This window comes from Schistocerca nitens, chromosome 5 (genome assembly GCF_023898315.1).
Source record: "Schistocerca nitens isolate TAMUIC-IGC-003100 chromosome 5, iqSchNite1.1, whole genome shotgun sequence".
In the NCBI taxonomy this organism is placed as follows: Eukaryota; Metazoa; Arthropoda; class Insecta; order Orthoptera; family Acrididae; genus Schistocerca; species Schistocerca nitens.
Window position 1 is genome coordinate 723,923,199 of NC_064618.1, and position 24,700 is coordinate 723,947,898.

Here is a 24,700-nt window from a genome sequence, read left to right on the forward strand (position 1 = left end):
TACACATGGTGTAGTAATATTTATTTTGTGTAATAATTCGTCCTCCCCTCATTCATTCCACTTTCAAGAATAATCTCTGTACGTATCCACGTGTGGGTGTGTATTCAAATCTGCTGGTGAGAGAATCGGAGATAATCTTGTGCTTTCTCGTAGCCTAGCGTCAATCTCGATTATCTTCTCTGGTAAAGTTGCTTCTTTGTGAAAATGAGTGTTTCCCACTTTTTCTCTCCAACTCAATGAATGAGCTCCTCTACCATCTCTTAAAAAGACGGGTCTTCACGGCAACCACCACTGGATGGATGTTTTGAACAGCACTCTGTGTTCCGTCGCCAAACTGGGAAGCACGAATGTTCCTTGGAACATGCTTCTGTATCATTTCTATTTCGTTAATGAGGGCAGATATTTTTCTTTTGCTAGGATATCGCTTCATTAAGTTCACCAAAAATTCTGGTGTGTTTTTTGCAGTAAATCACCGAGTTTTTCCGGTACTTTGCATGAGTGATGTTTGAACTTGAGTTCTTCCTTTGGTCATATCAGTACCGACCATGCGCCACCAGCACTGGTGTTTCTTTGCTTTAAATTTTTCTACATTCATTTAAAAGTAGTATTTTCTTCAATTTGTGAGCATCAAGATGTTATAAATTAATTTCTTGCATCATAAGCCGATTGATGGTTTCATGTGACGAACCTCTTGTTGAAATAGGATGAAGTTTACAGCTGCTTGGTCAAAGTTATCAGCGATCAACTCGTAGTTCTGATTTATATTTATGTCGATTTGTTTCCTGGATTAGAAGCTGTTTCTCTGTTTCTGGTGTAGGAGCATTTGTATGGTTCATCCATTTGTTAACAAAGAAACGATATCTTGAAAACAGGCAATCCTTCTGTTTATAGGAATTGATTCTACACAGAATGAACCCCAATTTACGTTATGTTTTTCAGACATAATGGTTGTTTGGGAATTTATTACTTGTAGTGGGGAGGGTCTGACATTAACTTCAGTCGCTCTGGAGCTCAGTCTCTATCACCTGCGTGGTTCAGTGGTGGCGGAGAAGGAAGTGTGTCTTTTGGTCATTATCTTGTGTGGTCATTCCCATTTTGTGTGGTCCCTCAGTTTTTATGTCCTTGCCTCTCAAGCTATTCAAGCTGGTCTTTTATGCAACCATGATTATGATGCAAGCTGAGAGCTTCACAATTGATTTGACATTAGTTTGTGTCTTTCTCGCGAGTTGTTAATAATAGTAATAAATCATCGGTTTTTATCAGAGTTTCTTTCTAGTTATCCCTCGCCGTGCACTCCTGTATCCAACAGTCGTTCCCCGAAAAGATAATGAAATCAAGACCTTTTAAATTCAAAATAAAATTTGTTCAGATTTCATGTGTAGTGGGTATTCAAGGGACGTGCAGTACGTCTCCTGTAGTCGAACCGTATCACAGGAACTTAACTGTTGAGCATTCAATTATCAGGGTTTTAATGAAGTCTGTAAATCGTCCTGAATAGTAGACATTGCACCCACAGTGGACAAGAATGAGGCAAAATTCTCGTAAATTAATTGCTTTCTCTCTTCAGTACTCTAGGGTAAGTAACAAAGTCCATAGGTATTAGGCAGCTAGTGTAACTACTCAACCATAATAATAGGCCAGGTTCAACATTACTTACACTTAAACTATGAGACACAAAATAAAGAAAGTAGTAGAATGCTTGCAGGGAGTTTCAACACACCAATTCCTCCTACATTCATGACATAAATTTAAAAATTGTAAAAATGATAACTTGAGGAAACTAGTTCTTCCCACGCTCGATTCGTGGGTACAACAAAAGAAGAGGGGTGGGGGCACAATGGTTACAGGTAACTCGCATAGGAAAGGGACCACGCATCGTACAGTATCTTCCGGACCAGAAATGTTGGTGTAGAGAAGGAAACATTACAAAGTTCTGATTCTTGAAAAGGAGAATAAATTCTATTCAGTGCGTAGTTATGTATAAATATAGTATAATGTGTGGAAATCGAATCACGTGTTCAGTTCAACTATCAGTGCGAAATGGGCATTAACATTACAAGCAACTCATCAAAATTGCCACTAAACTTCATTCTGGTATTAGGCAATATGAATGAACAAGAGTATACATCATGAGTTCCTTTCTTTTGTGTTGCTCAACTGATCGCATCATTCTAGGAGAGTGTGTTTCAGTTGTGTCCTTTGAACAGTTCCTTGTTCTTCTTTTTCGAACACAGAAAAAATAAATCTGTTATCTCATGATGTGACTTACTGCAGGATCATAATACAATAGCAACAAAACAGCTCCGGTTGTAAGCGGTTTGTTTACTCATTACCGAAAGGTTTTCATGATCGAGGTCTTTATACCGAATCGTTTTAAGTTACTAATGGAAGACACGGTTACCGATGTTTGATGACTAAACAAAGTGTCTATAACCGGAACTGTTTTGCTGAAAGCACATTAGATCCTCTTATGACTCTAGCCTTAAATGTTTTTGTTATTTTATTTCAGTTTTGGCGTTACGTAATTGTCAACCATCTAAAACATTCAATACAAACCTATCAGGAGACATAAAAGGGAGACAACAGCAGTGTCAACTCGGGAGTATGTTGATAAACACGCACCCACACATAATTGGTGCCCTCCCACGGCACAGAAGTAAGTTGTAAGTAATGGTGTCCTTGCAGAGTTGTGTCCTACTTTACAGCATGCTAATACATCACAGGTACATACGCTGCACATAATGACACGAATTCAAAATGTGTTTGACAACGAGAGGTGTCGCTACAACTGCAGAGGGAAAACTTCCAATGCCGGCAACAGATGCTACTGCTGATATAAGTAACATAACGACTTCAGTCGTGCTACTTCTTACTCAGCGTGAAATACAAGTTTGTGTGTGTACAAAGGGAGTCCCAGCGTGGGATTGAAGACTACAGTGACAGACGTATGCGCCTCACAGTCGCCAGCAGGGCAATATTGACAGTCAGACACAGCATTACACCAGTGTGAATATACAACATAGCTGAATAATGGCGATGAAAACCAGTTTCCATCCCTAGTGCACAATCGGAGGTTAAAAACAGTACAGTTCTCACATATAATTGGGCAGACTATTAAAATACATACAGTTTTTATTCGCCACGAGAGAGCACCATCAGTCAATTAAGGAGTCATGACAATCCTAAGTTTTGGTATCATCAGACATACAGGATGATACAGAACGACAGTTTATAAATTTGGGAGATTGCAGAGGATGAAATGTTGAACGTTTTGATCTCATGGACCTGTAGCCGGAAATGTGGGACAAAATTTGTAAAGCCACATCAGTAGGCCACTGACAATCCACGTGCTACCTATACGAGAAGTTCTCAGTAAACATTTGGTCTGGAATTCTTGGAGATCATATTATTGAACCAAATATCTTAGGAGATCGTTTGAGTGACACACGACATTAGAACTTTCTGGGAAACGCCTCGCCGGAACTTCTGGAGGAGGAGGTTCCCTTGCAACTGCAACTGTGCACTATTGGGTGGTCTCTGAAAAATGCTCGAGTGTACTCTGATGATGGCGGCAGAGCATATCTCACGGACACCTTCAGGCAGAGCGTAATTTTAAGGCGATGCCCAGTCTCTTGGTGAGTGAGCTCCCTTTATCTCACATCTCTTGGCCTTTTCCTCTGTGGTTTTGTTTTAAATACTCCACGCCAATAGTAACACTATTCATAAATATGGTGCCTCTTTTGTTGATTTTATTTACTGCACTATGCAGGGCTATGTTGAATAGGACAGTGGAGAGACTATCCCCTTGCTTCACACCTTTATTAAAGTCAAAGCTATCACTTGTTCTGCTAAGGACCTTTATGAAAACTAGCCAGATATGTGCATACGCTGATGACATTGCTATAGTAGGAAGAAATACCAATACACTCCTAGAAACATACCGGGCAATGGAAACAAAAGCCTTAAAAATTGGCCTCATAGTAAATGAAAACAAAACAAAATATATGGTAATGTCACAATCTGAGGCCAGAAGAACCCCTAAAAACCTAAACATCAATGGGAAATGCTTCAATGGAGTGTCCTCTTTTAACTACTTGGGAGCCCTAATAACAAATCATAACAGTATTGGAAAGGCTATAAGGGAAAGAATACAAGCAGGAAACAGAGCTTACTTTGCAAATATGCAACTTTTCAAAAATAGCCTTGTTACAAGAAAAACTAAACTGCTAATATATAATTCCCTAGTCCGCCCAGTTATCACATACGGCTCAGAGGTATGGACGTTGACAGAACACGATAAAAATGCTCTAAGAAGCATTGAGAGGAAAATACTACGCAAAATCTATGGGCCAATAAGGGAGGAAGAAGGCTGGAGAATACACTACAATGCCGAATTACAAGAGTTAATACAAGGCAGGGACATAGTAAAATTTGTGAAATCACAGCGAATACGATGGCTAGGACACTTGGAGAGAATGGCAGAGGATAGAATTCCAAAGAAAATGATGAAAGGTATGATCCATTCAGTTAGGTGAAAAGGGAGACCTAGAAGAAGATGGATCGATGAAGTAATAATGGATATCAGCAATATGGGAGTCCGGGGGTGGAAAAGAGCAGCAAATAACCGAGAAGTGTGGAGGAAGATTGTTGAAGAAGGCTCACCAAGGGCTGTAGAGCTACTGAAGAAGAAGAAGAAGAAGAAGAGAATAGTAACAGTATTGAGATCATTGAGGTCTTCGTTTAAGAGTTTTGATACCATTCGTGGTCTGGGGCCCGGAATTTTACAGAGACTCAGACAACACATGGTTCGTGGTTGCACATTATGAAACATTTATTCTACAATAGTGAAGTCACAGATCCGGTTTACAGTATTTCATAGTACCCTAGTGTTAATAAAAGTTTTTCATACTAGAGCCGTCTGGTGTCTGGTTTAGAAAACCGAGTGCGTAGAAAGTCCACAGTGCTGTTGAATCTTTATTTCACATATACGGCTCTAGCTTCCTGATATCAAAATGTTCAAAATTCCATCCGCTACCATCTCCAAAATTTTTAAAACACCATTCTTTAATACAGTGCAGGTGTAGAGTAGATGTCAATTTGGGACAAATAGAAGTTAAATGAACTGTTTTGTATTCATTGTAGAGAAAACTTCTATATTATAAGCAGTGGTCGTACTGTGACTTTAAGGTAAACAGAGATAATCCTTTCAAGAAATCGTATGTCAGGCCATGAGATTTAGTGGTGAGTGTCGGTAAGGAACGGCAGGCGGCCGGCATGAGGTATTGATTATCTGCGGAAGGCCCCTGTGCCCTGCTCGGCCCGCGCGGCGCGTGGCGCGGCCAGCGTCGGCATCGGCGTCGCGACGCGCGGCGTCCCGCCTGGGCAGCTGGCTCTGCGTTACAAATGACGGCCGGAATTCCAGCGGTGCGGCTCCGGTAGCTACGCGGTGCGGTGCGCTGCGCCGAGCCGCGCACGGCCCGGAAACAAAGGGCCGGGAGGCGGGGGCGGCGCCGGCGCCGCGTGGAGCGCGTCCCACCCCTAACCCCACCCCCACCCGCGGCCCGCCCCGCCCCCGGGCCGCCGCCGATAGTGGCGCCGCCGCCGACGCCGCCGCACGCGCCGATCCCGCTTTGTCCGGGAGGGTCCTAGTTCCATTGTCCGCCGCCGGGCCGCGCCACTGTTGTTATCGCGGCGCCGGCTGAGCGCCCGGCCGCCCCCGCCGCCCCCGCCGCCGCCGCCGCCGCCGCTGCGGCCTCCGCGACGCGCGCAGAGCCGCCCCGTTCGGCAGCGCGAGGCCTGCCAGTCTGGCGCTCTCTTCGAAACAAAGAGATGGGCGGCCGCGCGTCCCTGATATTGGCCCCGCACGGCCGTCGGCTCTGATTTATTGCTCTGAAAAGTAGCTCTGCGGTAGAAACGACGCCGTGCTATTCTTTCGACGGCTATAATCTGCACTCGTAAACGATACAGAAGTAGCGCCAAGACTAATATTAAATTTGTTTCCTCTGGCCTTACGCTTTGCCTTTGTGGCATATCGCACTCTACCGCTTGTGGCTGTTATGCTAATTTAACCACGTTCACTCTTGTCAACACTGTGTCTCTATACGTGACATTTGTCATGATCCATGTGCAAAATCTTCGCGCTTTTACAGTTTTAAATGATGACAGAATTTAGCATAGGAGTAGACGTTGGTATAAGCGTAGTCGTGGGAATGAAAACATTTTTAAAAATGAACCGAAAGACGTAAAATAATAATCGTTAATTTATAATACATTCTTACACAATGTATTCCTTTCCATGCATTATTGCTTGTAATTTCCAACTTTCGATCATAGTATTTTCATTTACCTCTTGTTGAAGACAAATTTAATGAGAAATACGAGTATAAAATAGAAATACACAAGTAAATTCGAAATGTTTGAGCCGGAACGTTGTACTTGTTTCTTACCGAGTATATCACTAAGGCCACAATAACATTTAACTGTATTTTGAGATTTTAATTGGACTTCGTACTTTAAGTAAGCATGGTAGGCTGTACTTGTAATACGTAGATCGCAGTTGAAGGTGACAATGACAGCTATGTTTGTCGTTTCAAACAGTGTGTTTAGAAAAGTCACGCCTACGACGGGTAAAGATAATGGACTGCCTCTGCCGTTACGGCTATTACCTATCACAATGCTGTATACAAATTATCCAATTAATAAGCACTTTAAAGCAAAATCGAACTGGTAGTAAGCTAATATGAAAAGGGAGTCTCTTATTCGTGATTAATAAGTTAGCCTCGTAAAATATAATTGTGAAGCTGGGCATCCGTGATGCCCTCACGCCTATGATGATTAAAAGTCTCTTTTATATTAAAGTTTCCCACTAACAGTCATGTTTAGAGCGAAATGGATATTCAATGTCAGAAGCCAGTGAAGAAACCTTTCTAACGATTCCTCATTCATCCCTACACGATTAGTGTTTGTTGAGAAAAAGGAATGTTGACTTGAGACATAAAATACAAGGTGTCCGAAAAATTACCAGAAAACGTTAGGAACGGTTTCCTTGTTCCAAAACAAGAAAAAAAATGAAGTAAATCAGGGTTTTGAAGTGCATACATTGAGCACTTTTTCATGTTCGATACTATGAAACACGTCCCTTCTACTATAGTCTCTTTGCTTTTCGTTGATGGGAGGAGGAAGTGCGAACCAAAACAATAAAAACATCTAGTAAACATTGGCTGTAAACTGCACACCTTACAAGCTAGGAACACTTTTTCAGTGGAAGAGATGTGTTTCACATTATCAGAGCTGAACAAGTGCTCGTAGTCTTTAAAGTATGCGTTTTAGACCACATGTTTACTAGACCTAATTTTTCTTGTTTTCGTCATTATTTTTTCCTCCTAAAATATTAAAAGCCAATACCTTGCAGTAGAAATGATTTGTTTCAAAGTATCGAAGATGAACGAGTGTTCGTAACTCTTAAGGTATGCGTTTTGAGGCCCATGTTTACTAGACATTTTTCTGTGTAAGGTCCCTGTCCCTACAGTTTGTCGCTATTTTTGGGACACCCTGCATTTATGATTCAGTTCATTTATGATACAGTTGCTTGTGAATGTAAACGTCTATTGATGTAACTTTTCTTTGTAGTGGAAGCACAAAATAGATATTTTCGTTTTGCCGTCATGAGACAGACAGTTGCCTCAAACAGCACGATGTAGACTCAAAGCCGGCATTCAATTCGTTTCACGCGATCGCTCAGAGGTCTACTATCCTTCCTGCATAGCGTGAATACTATTATATAAATTCATTTTCTGTACCTCGGAAGATGGCGAGGGGAGCTTCATTTGGTTTCAAAGGTGAAATTATGATTGTTGTACTTCATGAGAGAATCTGCATAGTGTTGAACAATATAATGTCTGTGGTTCTTTGCCGGCCGAAGTGGCCGTGCGGTTAAAGGCGCTGCAGTCTGGAACCGCAAGACCGCTACGGTCGCAGGTTCGAATCCTGCCTCGGGCATGGATGTTTGTGATGTCCTTAGGTTAGTTAGGTTTAACTAGTTCTAAGTTCTAGGGGACTAATGACCTCAGAAGTTAAGTCCCATAGTGCTCAGAGCCATTTGAACCATTTTTCTGTGGTTCTTTCATTCTTCAACATTGTGGTTGCTTTGGTGTTGTTTACTTTTTCTGACCATTGTCAGGCATTTTCTGTCGACAATCTTTCGTCATGCTACACTTCAAAGGTCATTAATCGTTTCGTTTTTATCTACCCTTTGTCCACGATTCGGGCAAACAGACCTGTGCTTTTAACATTCCTTTGGGTCACAAGGCTTTTTAATTTTTGGGTTCTGGCAGATTTTCATAGAAAGTATCTTTTCTTCTCAGGTTCTTTCAACTGTGCTGAAACGTTCCTTTCGCTAGTGCATCGCAAAGCCTCAGTTGCAGCTACGACCAGAATCCCCGCACTCTTGGCAAGGTACAGAACACGAGACCAATCATGCAACGTACTGCTCCGTAGATGTAATCGAAAACTTTTTTGGGAATACTTCTCTGCAGAGCTACACTTACAAAAACGGTCCTGCTTCGATCCGCTAAAATTCTCAGTCACTTCAAAAACCAGTAATGGACCCTGTAGCAATCTAACCACTTTGAGGAACATGAGGAGACACGAACACTGGCCTGAAACATGTACGCCGGTAACAATTCAACAAAACGCCTCCACTTGCCTCCTAACAACTTCCGCCAAAATCTACACGACAAAATAAGAATACGCTTCAGTGTCTGTATAGGAAAAGAAAACAAAGAAATTTCTACGGAAACTAATATAACATGATGGCTTCTTGTAAGCATCGCGAAGTCGGTCCCGCTCACTAAAGCACCACCGTCTAGATAGATACTGGCGGGCGCCTTGACCTGACACGTGCACATTCACTTAAAAAATAACACTCGTCTAGCAACCTGCACAGGCTTAACACAAAATTCACGCCCATACACGGGAACACACTTTCGGTGTCTCTCATTTTTATTTTTTTTTGTACTGCAAGAAATAATTCGGTTGATCACAAAGGAACGCTTTCTCTGTATTTTTTAAATATGCAACGAATAATTTGCCTCCACCGCAGCCCTCAAGGCTTTCCGACAGACTCCTCTCAATTTCATGAGCTCCAAACCGCTCCACGAAATTATTTAACAGTTAGGTTTTTCGGTCAATTTCATTGGCTATTGCCTGCACGTGGAATCGCTCCATTGTAAAATACAGCCAACTGTCATGGCTTTTCAAACGTTTATTTCCTAGCTTGGAAACATCGTCCCTCCTTGGAAAATCACTCGTTCTTGAACCATCCTTTTAATCATCCTCCAGACCTCATTAAAGTGGTTTAAGTAAAGACCCGAAGTCTAACATTTAACCATTCAGCACGCCCACCTGCTACAGGTGCCGTTATTCTAGTATTTTGGCTCATATTTATACTGTAGCCATTAGATGACAGTCGTTCAGTTTCATTAAGCAAACGGCTCGGTCCCTCTCCACTTTCGGTGACCACTGCTACTTCGTGTGCGAACCGTATCATGACGACTTTTTGGTCAAATGTTTCAACATGGCGAATAGAAGACTCCCTAGAAATTACACAATGGATTTTTGCCCTAACTTTGACACCCCCATGCAAAACAAAGAACAGGTGTAATTAAAACCTTTGCGCTTAGGCAAAACAAAATATGGGAGTAGGTCTACGTATAAAAAGAACCCAGACACTTACTGTAGGCTCTTAAGAACAATTATATTACAGTAAGGAGGTGGGAGGAAGAGTTTCCAGACTAATGAACAACAATAACCGCCAATGGGGAAAGTTTTCCTCCTTTTTATTAACAGGTTTACTTGCTGCTAATACCTGATGCCATTCTCTCTGTTTTGATGTTGTTGTTGTTGTGGTCTTCAGTCCTGAGATTGGTTTGATGCAGCTCTACATGCTACTCTATCCTGTGCAAGCTTCTTCATCTCCTAGTACCTACTGCAACCTACATCCTTCTGAATCTGTTTAGTGTATTCATCTCTTGGTCTTCCTCTATGATTTTTACCCTCCACACTGCCCTCCAATGCTAAATTTATGATCCCTTGATGCCTCAGAACATGTCCTACCAACCGGTCCCTTCTTCTTGTCAAGTTGTGCCACAAACTCCTGTTCTCCCCAATTCTATTCAATACCTCCTCATTAGTTATGTGATCTACCCATCTAATCTTCAGCATTCGTCTGTAGCACCACATTTCGAAACCTTCTATTCTCTTCTTGTCTAAACTATTTATTGTCCATGTTTCACCTCCATACATGGCTACACTCCATACAAATACTTTCAGAAATGGTTCCTGACACTTAAATCTATACTCGATGTTAACAAATTTCTCTTCCTCAGAAACGCTTTTCTTGCCATTGCCAGTCTACATTTTATATCCCCAGTACTTCGACCATCATCAGTTATTTTGCTCCCCAAATAGCAAAACTCCTTTACTCCTTTAAGCGTCTCATTTCCTAATCTAATTCCCTCAGCATCACCAGACTTAATTCGACTACATTCCATTATCCTTGTTTTGCATTTGTTGATGTTCATCTTATATCCTCTTTTCAAGACACTGTCCATTCCATTCAACTGCTCTTCCAAGTCCTTTGCTGTCTCTGACAGAATTACAATGTCATCGGCGAGCCTCAAAGTTTTTATTTCTTCTCAATGGATTTTAATACCTACTCCGAATTTTTCTTTTGTTTCCTTTACTGCTTGCTCAATATACAGATTGAATAACATTGGGGAGAGGCTACAACCTTGTCTCACTCCCTTCCCAACCGCAGATTCCCTTTCATGTCCCTCGACTCTTATAAATGCCATCTGCTTTCTGTACAAATTGAAAATAGCCTTTCGCTCCCGGTATTTTACCCCTGCCACCTTCAGAATTTGAAAGAGAGTATTCCAATCAACATTGTCAAATGCTTTCTCTAAGTCTACAAATGATAGAAACTTAGGTTTGCCTTTCCTTAATCTTTCTTCTAAGATAAGTCGTAAGGTCAGTATTGCCTCACGTGTTCCAATATTTCTCCGGAATCCAAACTGATCTTCCCAAAGTTTGGCTTCTACTAGTTTTTCCATTCGTCTGTAAAGAATTCGCGTTAGTATTTTGCAGCTGTGGCTTATTAAACTGATTATTCGGTAATTTTAACATCTGTCAACACCTGCTATCTTTGGGATTGGAATTATTATATTCTTCTTGAAGTGTGAGGGTATTTCGCCTGTCTCATACATCTTGCTCACCAGATGGTAGAGTTTTGTCAGGACTGGCTCTCCCAAGGCCGTCAGTAGTTCTAATGGAATGTTGTCTACTACCGGGGCCTTGTTTCGACTCAGGTCTTTCAGTGCTCTGTCAAACTCTTCACGCAGTATCGTATCTCCCATTTCATCTGCATCTACATCCTCTTCCATTTCCATAATATTGTCCTCAAGTACGTCGCCCTTGTATAGACCCTCTATATACTCCTTCCACCTTTCTGCTTTCCCTTCTTTGCTTAGAATTGGGTTTCCATCTGAGCTCTTGATATTCATACAATTGGTTCTCTTTTCTCCAAAGGTCTCTTTATTTTTCCTGTAGGCAGTATCTATCTTACCCCTAGTGAGATAAGCCTCTACATCCTTATATTTGTCCTCTAGCCATCTCTGCTTAGCCATTTTGCACTTACTGTCGATCTCATTTTTGAGACGTTTGTATTCCTTTTTGCCTGCTTCATTTACTGCAGTTTTATATTTTCTCCTTTCATCAATTAAATTCAATATTTCTTCTGTTACCCAAGGATTTCTACTAGCTCTCGTCTTTTTACGTACTTGATCCTCTGCTGCCTTCACTACTTCATCCCTCAGAGCTATACATTCTTCTTCTACTGTATTTCTTTCCCCCACTTGTGATAATTGTTCCCTTATGCTCTCCCTGAAACTCGGTACAACCTCTGGTTTAATCAGTTTGTCCAGATCCCATCTCCTTAAATTCCCACCTTTTTGCAGTTTCTTTAGTTTTAATCTACAGCTCATAACCAATAGATTGTGGTCAGAGTCCACATCTACCCCTGGAAATGTCTTACAATTTAAAACCTGGTTCCTAAATCTCTGTCTTACCATTATATAATCTATCTGATACCTTCTAGGATTTCCAGGATTCTTCCATGTATACAACCTTCTTTTATGATTCTCGAACCAAGTGTTAGCTATGATTAAGTTATGCTCTGTGCAAAATTCTACCAGACGGCTTCCTCTTTCATTTCTTTCCCCCAATCCATATTTACCTACTATGTGTCCTTCTCTCCCTTTCCCTACTCTCGAATTCCAGTCACCCATGACTATTAAATTTTCGTCTCCCTTCACTACCTGAATAATTTCTTTTATCTCATCTTTGTACAGATGCTGACAGATTGAGTACGGGAGTCCTTTATTTTCAATAAAAGAAAAGGGAATTTTTTTCATAAATGCGTGAGCTATGGATGGCAATGGATCTTCACAAAGCCGTGGACGGGCCCTGGGTTGGCGACACATCAGATTTTTCCAGTATGTGCCGCTATCCCACGGCTTGTTCACGTGCTCGACGAACAACCTACCTTTCTGCTGACGGGGTGACGCTTAGGGAAGCGTCGCTTGCCTAGGCAGAGCTCCTACAGCAGCCAATCAGAAAGGTCCAGGAGATCACTTGTGAGCGTCCACCGCGCCGAGCTGCGCGGACGAGGCGTGTGGATCGCTCTCTTTTACTGACAGGCCCCCGACGAGATCAGGAGCATTGGCCGGTTGCCGTCGTGCACTTTTCGAGCCTCGGCTCAATCTGTTTGCGCCTTAGGGCCGCTAAACTCACATTAATGTACCCCGGCTAGGTCATCAGTAAAAGTTTTTTTTTTTCAATAAACGGGAGGCAGTTTGCCGACCGGAATTGAAAAATTAAACTTGTTCTTTTTAGACCCCACTTCCACCTCAGCCACATCCTGACATGTACATCATACATTTCATCAATTTCTTCATCATCTGCAGAGCTAGTTGGCATATAAACTTGTACTATTGTAGTAGGTGTGGGCTTCGTGTCTATCTTGGCCACAATAATGCGTTTACTATGCTGTTTGTGGTAGCTTACCAGCAATCCTATTTTCCTATTCATTATTAAAGCTACTCCTGCGTTACCCCTATTTGATTTTGTATTTATAACCCTGTATTCACCTGATCAAAAGTCTTGTTCCTCCTGCCACCTAACTTCACTAATTCCCACTATATCTAACTTTAACATATCCATTTACATTTTTAAGTTTTCTAACCTACCTGCCCGATTAAGGGATCTGACATTCCACGCTCCGATCCGCAGAACACCAGTTTTCTTTCTCCTGATAACGACGTCCTCTTGAGTAGTCCCCGCCCGGAGATCCGAATGGGGGACTATTTTACCTCCGGAATATTTTACCCAAGAGGACGCCATCATCATTTAATCATACAGTAAAGCTGCATGCCCTCGGGAAAAATTACGGCTGTAGTTTCCCCTTGCTTTCAGCCGTTCGCAGTACCAGCATAGCAAGGCCGTTTTAGTTAATGTTACAAGGCCAGATCAGTCAATCCTCCCGACCGTTGCCCCTGCAACTACTGAAAAGGCTGCTGCCCCTCTTCAGGAACCACACGATTGTCTGGCCTCTCAACAGATACGCCTCCGTTGTGGTTGCACCTCCGGTACGGCCATCTGTATCGCTGAGGCACGCAAGCCTCCCCACCAACGGCAAGGTCCATGGTTCATGGGGTGGGGGGGAGGTCTGTTTTGATACAGCAATTATATTAATCACGCAGATAACATCAATTCCGCTATCTGCAGCTCAATGTTTACTTTTTTCTGATCAAACACATTTCACCTATTCATACTAGGCATCATAAGTGTTCTGTAATATAAAGAAAATAATATTATTATACATATTTTGTTACAGTGTCTGTAGAGTTTCCTTACAGCACATTTCAATTATTTGTTTGCAGTTATGTGTTTGTTAGTTACCTTTGTATGCAGCCTGAGAATCACATCTTTGCAATGTAAAGGCACAAACGTAAGTACATTTATGTAAAGAAAAGTTGTGATTCTCAAACAGCACGCGAAGGTAATAGACAAACACTGTGGGGTTTCTCGTATTTAAAGGGACTGGAAATATTGGTTTTAACTAATGGCTGCCACAGAGCGCTGGATTCTGAGGTGAAGCTTTTATCGAACAGGGACCCAATACAAAAAATCCCTGACATGTGAAGCGAATAACTGATTAAACAATCTGTTTGTGTCCCTATATGTTCACGTGATTAATGATAACACTAAACCTTCCTATCGTAAATGTGTTAAGTCAAGGAATCTCTGGTTATTCCAAGGTCAAAGTATTTTGCTGCAATTTCATGTAGTAGTCCTCACGACACTAAATATCTCGCACTGTACTAAATATGAAGGCAAAGGATGAATTACTGGAATAAAAACTTCAGCACGTATTCTGAAAGTAAGTATATCAAGCACTGTCCCTTGTAACCCCTAACTTTTAGATAATTTTTTTATTGTTAATAAAAATGACATTCCAATATCTAGCATTGCGCTACTAAAACCGAAACGTTCTTCTCATAAGAACACAAATCAATGACTGGCACGTACATTGTGCAACTCAAATCTTTAAAACAGCCATGGTCCCGGAAGCCCTCTGCCGGTTTTCCGGTTGCCTGGTTGCCATCGCAGCGCACGTTTGCTGTGGCCAGGTACTACGGCTCTGAGCACTATGGGACTTAACAGCTATGGTCATCAGTCCCCTAGAACTTAGAACTACTAAAACCTAACTAACCTAAGGACATCACACAACACCCAGTCATCACGAGGCAGAGAAAATCCCTCACCCCGCCGAGAATCGAACCCGGGAACTAGGTACTACGTTCCCCAATGAGTCGAATTACAGCGTGGCTGCTCGTAAGTTTATTATAACGGTTTTCAAAGAAACTAGTACAAGGACTATCCCCCAATCGTAGCTTTAATTCTATCGTTCAGAGGATATTTTTTTAACGTCGTCCTAGCCTTATTACTCTTGAGAAGGAAATATAAATAGCGCATGTAGAGCCGACATGGTCCGACAGTCACATCATATAATTGTAAATAGTTTGGTAATTTAAATTTCCTTGGCAGCTGGAAAGCATACAATTCATGCAGTTTTGACCAAGTATATATAGAAACCACATAAAGAAGAGTTAACGCTTGTTTAGCTGAACACAGGAGGAAGTGTCGCCTAGGACAAACCATAACTCGACCGTAGTGTACAATGCATTGCAATGTGGAAAACATGAAATAAATTTTTAGACAAGACAACGCATTAGCATGCACCTGTATAGCAAAGCAAGAGAAATTTTTGAGTATCGTGATAACTTTGAGAGAAAGGAAGGCGTAGTTAATAAAGTAAAATATGAATACTGACCCTGACCTCTTACAACAATCCTAACAATCGATACTTTTGACCGAGAAAAATGTCTCCTGACAGAGATAGCCACATGCAGTAGGTATTACGAATCTCTTTTAAACAACACATACCGCACCTGTAAATTCGTGACCTCTGGAGCTTTTAACGTCCCCTTAAAAAAATTATGAACGACTGTGCTGGTAAACTCTTACGTTATTTGATTTTCAAACAGCTGAGCGAAACTAAACGTACTGAGACTGTTTTCTCTTTACTTATTCTGATCATCACTAAACTGACACATAATATTTTTAGCGTAACCCAATCTGACTTTCAATAATCCTTACAAAAGAATGGCCCTGACGAACAATAACCAGTACCTTTCATGAATCACTTACCTCACAAAAATCTTCGTTACTCGAACTACTGCAATACAGTGAGCGCCAATGCTGCCAGCTAAATAAAAGATTCTAACTACTGAAGGCAGTGACTACTGATAGGCATAGTTATCAAATGAAAGATTTTGATAGAGAACAAACAATGCTCTTCAATATTACATGCGAATAGGAGTGACAACGGAATGAAGATTCGTGAGTTTATAAATATTTTTATGAGTTTCTATATATTTTAGTTGAGATTTTGATTATCCTCTAAACTCGTAGCTCAAGTCGTGTAATCAATACACAGGAATCCATTAGACATTCCACAAAATACTGCGTAAAGAAAAAAAATTTCCAGAAGAAATAATTTTAATCTCAGTGCTCAAGAGTGAATAACTTATACGCTCAAAGAACTCTTATTTTAAAGAGCGAAAAACTTTAATTCTGAGTTCAAAAGCAAAGAATTTTCATTTGACGTTTAAAAGTGAAATTTGATTACGAGCTGGCTGAAATAATGGACAAATAAGTAAATCGAAAAAGAAAGTTTGCGTAGTGATTAATACTCTTAGCCACTGATGCAGAGGTCTGGGTTTGGATTTACTGTGGCCACTTTATATTTTCATGTGGTCATCGTACGGGTTCTCTCAGTCACGTCAGGCGAAATGAGAAATCACTTGATGAAATAAGCTGATGCAAATGGAGCCAAATGAAAAAGCATACAGCTGACTGGCAGTGAGAGCCAAACATCAAGGAACGAAAATACGTGAAGTAATTTGGTTTCGGTGTATCTGTTATGGTGAATGTGAATGTTATAATGGCAGAGACAGGTGCCCTCAGCTTCTGCGGTAGGTTGTGAGAACATGCCTCCCACAAGAGCAGAACACCTACCCAAGAAATCTACTTCACCACTTAAAACGATTGCTAATATCTCTAGAAGTGGATATCTTTTTATTTTTTTATTTTACTACAACTGAAAGTCTCCTCTGACTATGTTTTTGTGTTCCGAAAATAAAAAAGCTGTGTAGTTATCAGTTACAGCCGACCACAAGCCAAGACCTTATTTACTAATAGGAAACAACAACGAGGTAACACAGTAACTGGCTATGTGCTGTAATACGAAGGACTGCAACTACAGCATGAGAGCTGTAAAGGAATGGTTAACAATAGTGTTTGGAAGGTAGCTTTGCGAATAGTATAATTAGAGGAAACTACAAATACAGTGAGAGTTCTGTGACGTCATGGCTGATAATTGGTTCTGGTAAGGGATGTCTGAATACAGTGGAGACTGGTAATACAATATGAGTCCTGTGACGTCGGTTACGAAAGTGAATAACGGCATTAGCTTTAAAAAGGTATCTCCCAGGGCGGAAAGTGGGAAGGGTGCGTCGTGGATAATGCCTGAGAATAAAACATTTGTGCACGCTAAGGAATTTAATGTTTAACTAACTGTGAAAAATTGAGCGGCTAATTGGGAGCAAGGCAGACGTCATAGGGAGACGGTAGGTGGGACCAGCTGAAAATTTCAGCTGGGCCGCTGTTCCTGGGCCGACATGAGGAGAATGTGACGGCTGCTGAATAAACAAGGAGCTGGCCGGAGTATTTTAAGCATCGATGTGCGCTGGCACGCCGCCCTCGCGCCGCTCTAAAAGGCCGCATGATAAATGCATAACTGGCAGCACTAGGCCCCGCGACTTCTTACTTACAATGCCCCGGCCGTCGCGCTCCCAGTCGGAATCGCGTGTAGGAACATACGTAGTTCGGCGCGCCGCTGCCGCCGCCGCCAGGGGGATTGCCCGCGCGGCATGTTTTCGTAAAGGCGGCCACGCCCACAGGAGATATATAACGGACCGGCAGACGCCGCCGCCCCCGCCCCCGCCACCATCTTTATTTATAAAGCGGAGGTTTTGCTTAAAAGACTCTGCGAGCCGCCGCCGCTCGGCAAGCGGGTCACGCGCGCACCGTGTGACGTCACGGCACGGCTGGCGCGGCCCCCGGCGGGCGCTGCCGTGAAATATGTACAGCGCAGAGCGCCGGCGGCACTGACCTAGATATGTAGTGCGAACACGGGCGCGTATGTCTGTATTATGGGCAGTTCGCCTGAAGAGCGGATTACTTATTCATGCGGTGCGGGAGCGGCTGCTGCCGTGGCTCTCCACTTCCACCCCCGCCGCCCGCAGCGCCGCTCGCCCCCAGCCGGCCTTTTCCTTGTCTGTTTCCCCGGCAACCGCAGCCGCCGCAGACGACCAGTAAAGAGACGACCCGCGATTGTGCTAAATGTCCCTAAAACTCCCGCTGTAAACTTCTTACGGCCCCGGATACTGCGGCGGGGTGCGAGCCCAGTGGCGCCCTCTGCCCCCGCAGTACAAATAGACGAGCAGGGAGGCGGGATTCCGCCGGCAGCTCGCCAGACGGCAGCGCCGAGAGCCGCGATAAATAAGCCCGGCCGCCTCTCTCTATCGCGCGCGCGCCCGACACCCTCAACCGGACACTGCACGCATCATTTTCACTCGCTGCACACGATTTCTTTCGGACTGCAGCGACACGGCGAGTGTATATAAGCACAGTAATTTGCTTGGACGCCTTCCAAGTCGGTGGTGCATTCCAGTACGCGTCACGAAGTAACTTTCTGGGGCTGGCTGTGAATATTTTTGTTACGCCTTGAATGCAGCTATTTTCCGACGTAGAGTCTTCTGAAGCAAGTTCATTATCCTGAACGTTTTTTCAATGATTTTGTTTTATCGATGGAATATGACTGGAGGAACTCTGACAACTAAACATGTACATATGCCTTCTCAGAGGAGCCTGTTTCAATTAATTCATCTACATTTAGGTTGATATTTTCCTCCCTTCCTCCCCCCCCCCTCCCCCCTCATCACCACTCCTTGCCCCCTTCCGCTCCTACTACCTTTCTCTCCCTCCTCCATCCCTCTCATTCCCTCTCTCTCGTCTAACTCCATCTCCCCCATGTCTCTCTCTCTCTCTCTCTCTTCCTCTCTCTCTCTCTCTCTCTCTCTCTCTCTCTCTCTCTCTCACACACACACACACACACACTCTTTGCCTCTCGCCCTTAACCTCTCTCCTTCACCCGTAGGAACTGCTTCAGTAAAGTTAATACAGAAAATTTCTTTAGATAAGAATGATTTTAATCAACATTTCCCAAGGGCATGGAAATAACGCAGCATCAGTTCAGTCAAGGTGTCACATCATTCATCGTTTGAGCGACAGAGAGGATGAGGATTTATTACCCGCCCCACTCCCCACTTCCCCGATCCCCATCGCTTCTCACACTACACCGGTAAATTTGAATGCAAGGAGATATTTCGTACAAAATTCAAATGGTTCGAATGGCTCTGAGTACTATGGGGCTTAACTTCTGAGGTCATCAGTCGCCTAGAACTTAGAACTACTTAAACCTAACTAACCTAAGGCAGAATTCGAACCTGCGACCATAGCGGTCGCGAGGTTCCAGACTGTAGCGCTAGAACCGCTCGGCCACTCCGGCCGGCCTCGTATAAAATTAGCAGATATTTTCTTTTGTTAGGAAACCATGTTGAGAGAAGTCACTTTCTTTCTTGGTGCTTCTGAAGCCTTTTCCCATTAGTACGAACTTAAAATAGTAAAGGACTTTTGCTATTTGGGGAGCAAAATAACTGATGATGGTCGAAGTAGAGAGGATATAAAATGTAGACTGGCAATGGCAAGGAAAGCGTTTCTGAAGAAGAGAAATTTGTTAACATCGAGTATAGATTTAAGTGTCAGGAAGTCGTTTCTGAAAGTATTTGTATGGAGTGTAGCCATGTATGGAAGTGAAACATGGACGATAAATAGTTTGGACAAGAAGAGAATAGAAGCTTTCGAAATGTGGTGCTACAGACAAATGCTGTAGATTAGATGGGTAGATCACATAACTAATGAGGTGATACTGAATAGTGTTGGAGAGAAGAGGAGTTTGTGGCACGACTAGAAGAAGGGATCGGTTGGTAGGACACGTTCTGAGGCATCAAGGGATCACCAATTTAGTATTGGACGGCAGCGTGGAGGGTAAAAATCGTAGAGGGAGAACAAGATGAATACACTAAGCAGATACAGAAGGATGTTGGCTGCAGTACGTACTGGGAGATGAAGAAGCTTGCACAGGATAGAGTAGCGTGGAGAGCTGCATCAAACCAGTCTTAGGACTGAAGACCACAACAACAACAACAAGAACTATGTGTCACTCAATTTTTGTATTGTTTAGCTTTTTCACTATCTGGATTAGCTCTTTCTGAAAACCCTCCCTTTTTTTTTTTGACAGCTCAGATTGCCGTTAATTTACGTGAATTTTTCATCCTATCTGATCCTTCATGACGACGTACGGCAAGAAGACCGCCAGCAGGCGAGACTCAAACACACTCCGCAGTCTAGTAACAGGACTGACCGAATGGCGGACTCGACATAACAAGAGACAGTCAACAGCAGCCTATGCAACAACGAAATGTAACGAACTTCCGACACAGCGCGGTCAACAGGTCAAGTACGAGCCACAATTCAAATCGAGACGAAGGAGGGAAACCAGTACCCCAGCGAAGTCGTCGGCGAGTAGTCACTTGTACAATGAAAATAGTAACGAACGCTATCAGACGAAGTACACGACAGACTGAGCGGTTTTTTCTTTCTTTACTGTTATTTCAGTTCCCCACAACGAGGGCGGTCTGGCAGCAGACAAAATCGCTCTTCAGCCAATGGCTACAGAAACTGTATTTAAAACTGGTTTAGACATATAAAAGGCAATAATAAGAGACGATTTTGCAAAAAAAATTATACGTAGGTCGACGATAGTGACGATGTTTACATAAAAACAAGCGACAATAAAAGATGATTTGTAAAATACGCGTAAATGAAAATACTGATCATTTTTAAAACTCGTTTGACGTTTCTATATTACGGTTAAAATACAGTCACTATGGAACTTGAATGACGCCGTGGTGTAATGGCGACGCGAGGTGACACTCAAAAAAATCGTCAAATCGAGGCGTGGTGGTATTTATGCCGGCTGCGAAAGATACTATTACTACTGGTTGATGTATTCACGGGGCGCATTTACTGTGAGAGTGCAGCGATGCGGTGACATTGCCTTCCATTATCTATCCAGGTCCATTTGGTCCAACGGCCATACAACTTTCGCGTAGCCTAATACCAGACAATTATACGTGAGGAAATTGCCTTAAGAGGTCCCCTTTACGTCTTTTAAACTCTTACTATCACTTTTTCACGACTACATGAGCCTGTTACACTCTTGGCGTAGACTATATCATATATTTTATTATATCACCTGTTTCGGCTAAACTAGATCTACGAGTAAAATAATGAAAAAACGAAAGATACTTACTACCTACCATCGCAGTTATTTAAAAGTGCTACATGAAAGAAATTCTAAGTCGGTATGCGAGATTACGAAAAATTTCCAGAGTGAGATAGTTGTCACCAGCATCAGATTAAGTACTAAATAAAGACTGAAATATCGTCAACGACTACATCGGCTACACAAAATGGCTCTGAGCACTGTGGGACTTACCTTCTGAGGTCATCAGTCCCCTAGAACCTAGAACTACTTAAACCTAACTAACCTTAGGACATCACACACATCCGTGCCCGAGGCAGGATTCGAACCTGCGACCGTAGCGGTCGCGCGATTCTAGAATGCAGCGCCTAGAACCGCTCGGCCACCGAGAGCGGCATCGGCTACTCCTGAACTTGAAAATATAGCAGACGGGTGACGTTAATATTGCACCCCAAACAGTTAACGTTGAAGCATGTTTCTGCAAAAGTGTACATTGGTATCACTAGTACATCCATAACAAAATCAAAATATGTTAAAAATATGTTGAAATTTATCCACATACTATGATACAATAGTTAATTGTCACTTTGCAATATTAATTAATTTTGTAGCTTTATTTTCTTAATTTTGCTGGAGGGAAATGCTTAGTTAGTGGCTTCTGAAGTAATGTTCTTGAATTTATCGTCTCTGGCGCAGGCCACAACGGTTGTGTTGTGAGAAGCCTGGGCTGTCTTGGTGCACTGAATACAGGGCGCTGTTTGTTCATAGAACTGCCCGGCCGACAGCTGGCCTCGTTCATTGTGAAACATCCCCTTAGAAAAATTATAAATGACTGTGCGTAAACTGACACACAATATTTTTAGCGTAACGCAATCTGACTTTCAAAAATCCCTACAAAAGAATGGCCCTGACTAACAATAACCTATACCGTTCATGAATCACTTGCCCCTCAAAAATCTTCGTTACTCGAACTACTGAAATACAGCGAGCCCCAATACTGCCAGCCAAATGAAAGATTCTAACTACAGAAGGCACAAACTACTATAGACATAGTTAGCAAATGAAAGATTTTGATAGTGAACAAACAATGTATTTCCCTTAATAGTGTTCAATATATATATATATATATATATATATATATATATATATATATATATATATATATATATATATATAATGGAAACATTCCACGTGGGGCCGGCCGAAGTGGCCGTACGGTTAAAGGCGCTGCAGTCTGGAACCGCAACGCCGCTACGGTCGCAGGTTCGAATCCTGCCTCGGGCATGGATGTTTGTGATGTCCTTAGGTTAGTTCGGTTTAACTAGTTCTAAGTTCTAGGGGACTAATGACCTCAGCAGTTGAGTCCCATAGTGCTCAGAGCCATTCCACGTGGGAAAAATATATCTAAAAACAAAGATGATGTGACTTACCGAACGAAAGCGCTGGCAGGTCGATAGACACACAAACAAACACAAACACACACACAAAATTTGAATTTTGTGTGTGTGTTTGTGTTTGTTTGTTTGTTTGTGTGTCTATCGACCTGCCAGCGCTTTCGTTCGGTAAGTCACATCATCTTTGTTTATATATATATATATATATATATATATATATATATATATATATATATATATATATATCAGTACATGACATCTAGTCTTACAAGTTTACTCTCTCTGATGGACACACGTCCAGACCACCCGCTCTCGAAACTCCTCATCTCACTCCCCACATCCACCACTGCTGGCAGCTCACCTCCAACTGCGCAACGCTACGCGCTGTTCACATCCAACTGCCCAACACTACAATGGCCAATATTCCAACAATGCCAATCAGCCACAGACTGCACACAACACAGACAGGTGATTTTCATACAGAGCGCTAAGTGACGTTACCAACATAAAAACCTAAACAGCCTACTTATAATTGTTCACGTCACGTGTCGGCATGGGCCTTTGATATCAGAGCACAGTGACCGCAGATACCCCGAGCGTTGGTGGCGTGACGAATCCGAGCGTACTATAGGCTGATGCAAACACGTGAAACGCCCATTTTGCAGTCTCCAGTGTGGGAAAATTTCTGAGCTTTATATTCTGGATATTGTCAACTACTCATATTGGTCAGAGCCATCGGCCATGTGACACGGATGTCTTGGTCAATAAGTGGCTATACAGCAAATACAATGTGCCCCTCTCTGGTTAGCTAACTGATACACTGTAAGGGGTGCAGACTTCCTCTGCGTTTTAGTGTATTCAGGGAAGTTCTTGCTCATTGCAGTGGCAAAAATGGTGAATCCTCCGCTCCAAGTCGTCGGTTTTTTTTTCGAGCAAAGAGGAACGTGGAGAAGACATGAAGATGGTGTGGCAATGCGTGGCTGTGAGTGCATTTCGAGAGAGAGGTGCCCGGTCATAGCCCTATGTACTTGGCTGAGTGTTGAGTAAGTGTCGTGTTTAGTGTTAGTGTGGCCTTTGCTCTGAGCACTTTACAATCTGCGAGGTCTATTGTGCATGTTGTGTTAGTTGCTCAGTGATTTCACTTATTTGGATCTCCGATCCGTTTTTAAGTTGCGTTTGTGAGCTGCGTAGATTTGGAAAGCCAATTGTCATACCATAATAATCTTTTATTTAGTTTAAGGTACCTGCCAGTTGTCAACAGTACTTTCTGTGCCAACTGAGCAGTCATTTGTTGTATTTTTTGCGTACATCAACGAATATTCCGTTGTGGAACTGATTTTCTTAAACTCAGTTTGAGACACATTACATGTTTATTGCTTCAAGTAAGCAATCAGTTTAGTCATAATTAAGTGAATCGATAGTCATCTTGTTGTTCAATCAGTTAATTGCAAATTAAACTGGGCAACGGTGATTTTGATGCCTTACAGTTTTTACCTATTTCTGGTTACATGTGGATCACTGATTCCAAAAACTGTTTCAGTTTTGTCGCATCAGCTCTAGTTCTTCAGGTATAGCTCATTCACATCATATACCAGTCCAACTTTAATGGTCCGCATATACAACTACACCACTCGAATACAACTGAATACAGAAGACATTTGGATGTATCAAAGACTTTCTTTTTTATTAAGCAATTGTATGTATCCAACCACCATTATTTATTCATAAGCAACCTGCAATTGGTTCATTAATTTTCACCTATGAAGTCACTGAATCCTCGTTTTGCTATTTCCTCCGATGCATCGATCTTGGACATTCAAGATGGATGTTCAGCAGCAGTCCGCTATCATATGAACATCCCATTGTCCACGATGCCTTTCTTCCACTGAACTTATTTTCTGGTAAAAACGCTTGTTCTGTTTCTCGTTTACATCACCAAGACAATCTGGAAATTGGTCCAAATGACTCTGCATGTAATGTAATTTTATGCTGATGTTACAACCAAGTAGTGAGTGTATTGTCCACTAGTTCTTCGTAGTTAGGAGCCTTACTCTTCAACAAAATGACGACTATGCAGGTGCTTCACTGTCAGTATCTTTCATTGAGTCTTGAAATTTCTGATTATTTATGAGTTGACATATTTTTCGCCCATCACTTATACCTGCTTTCCTTTTCT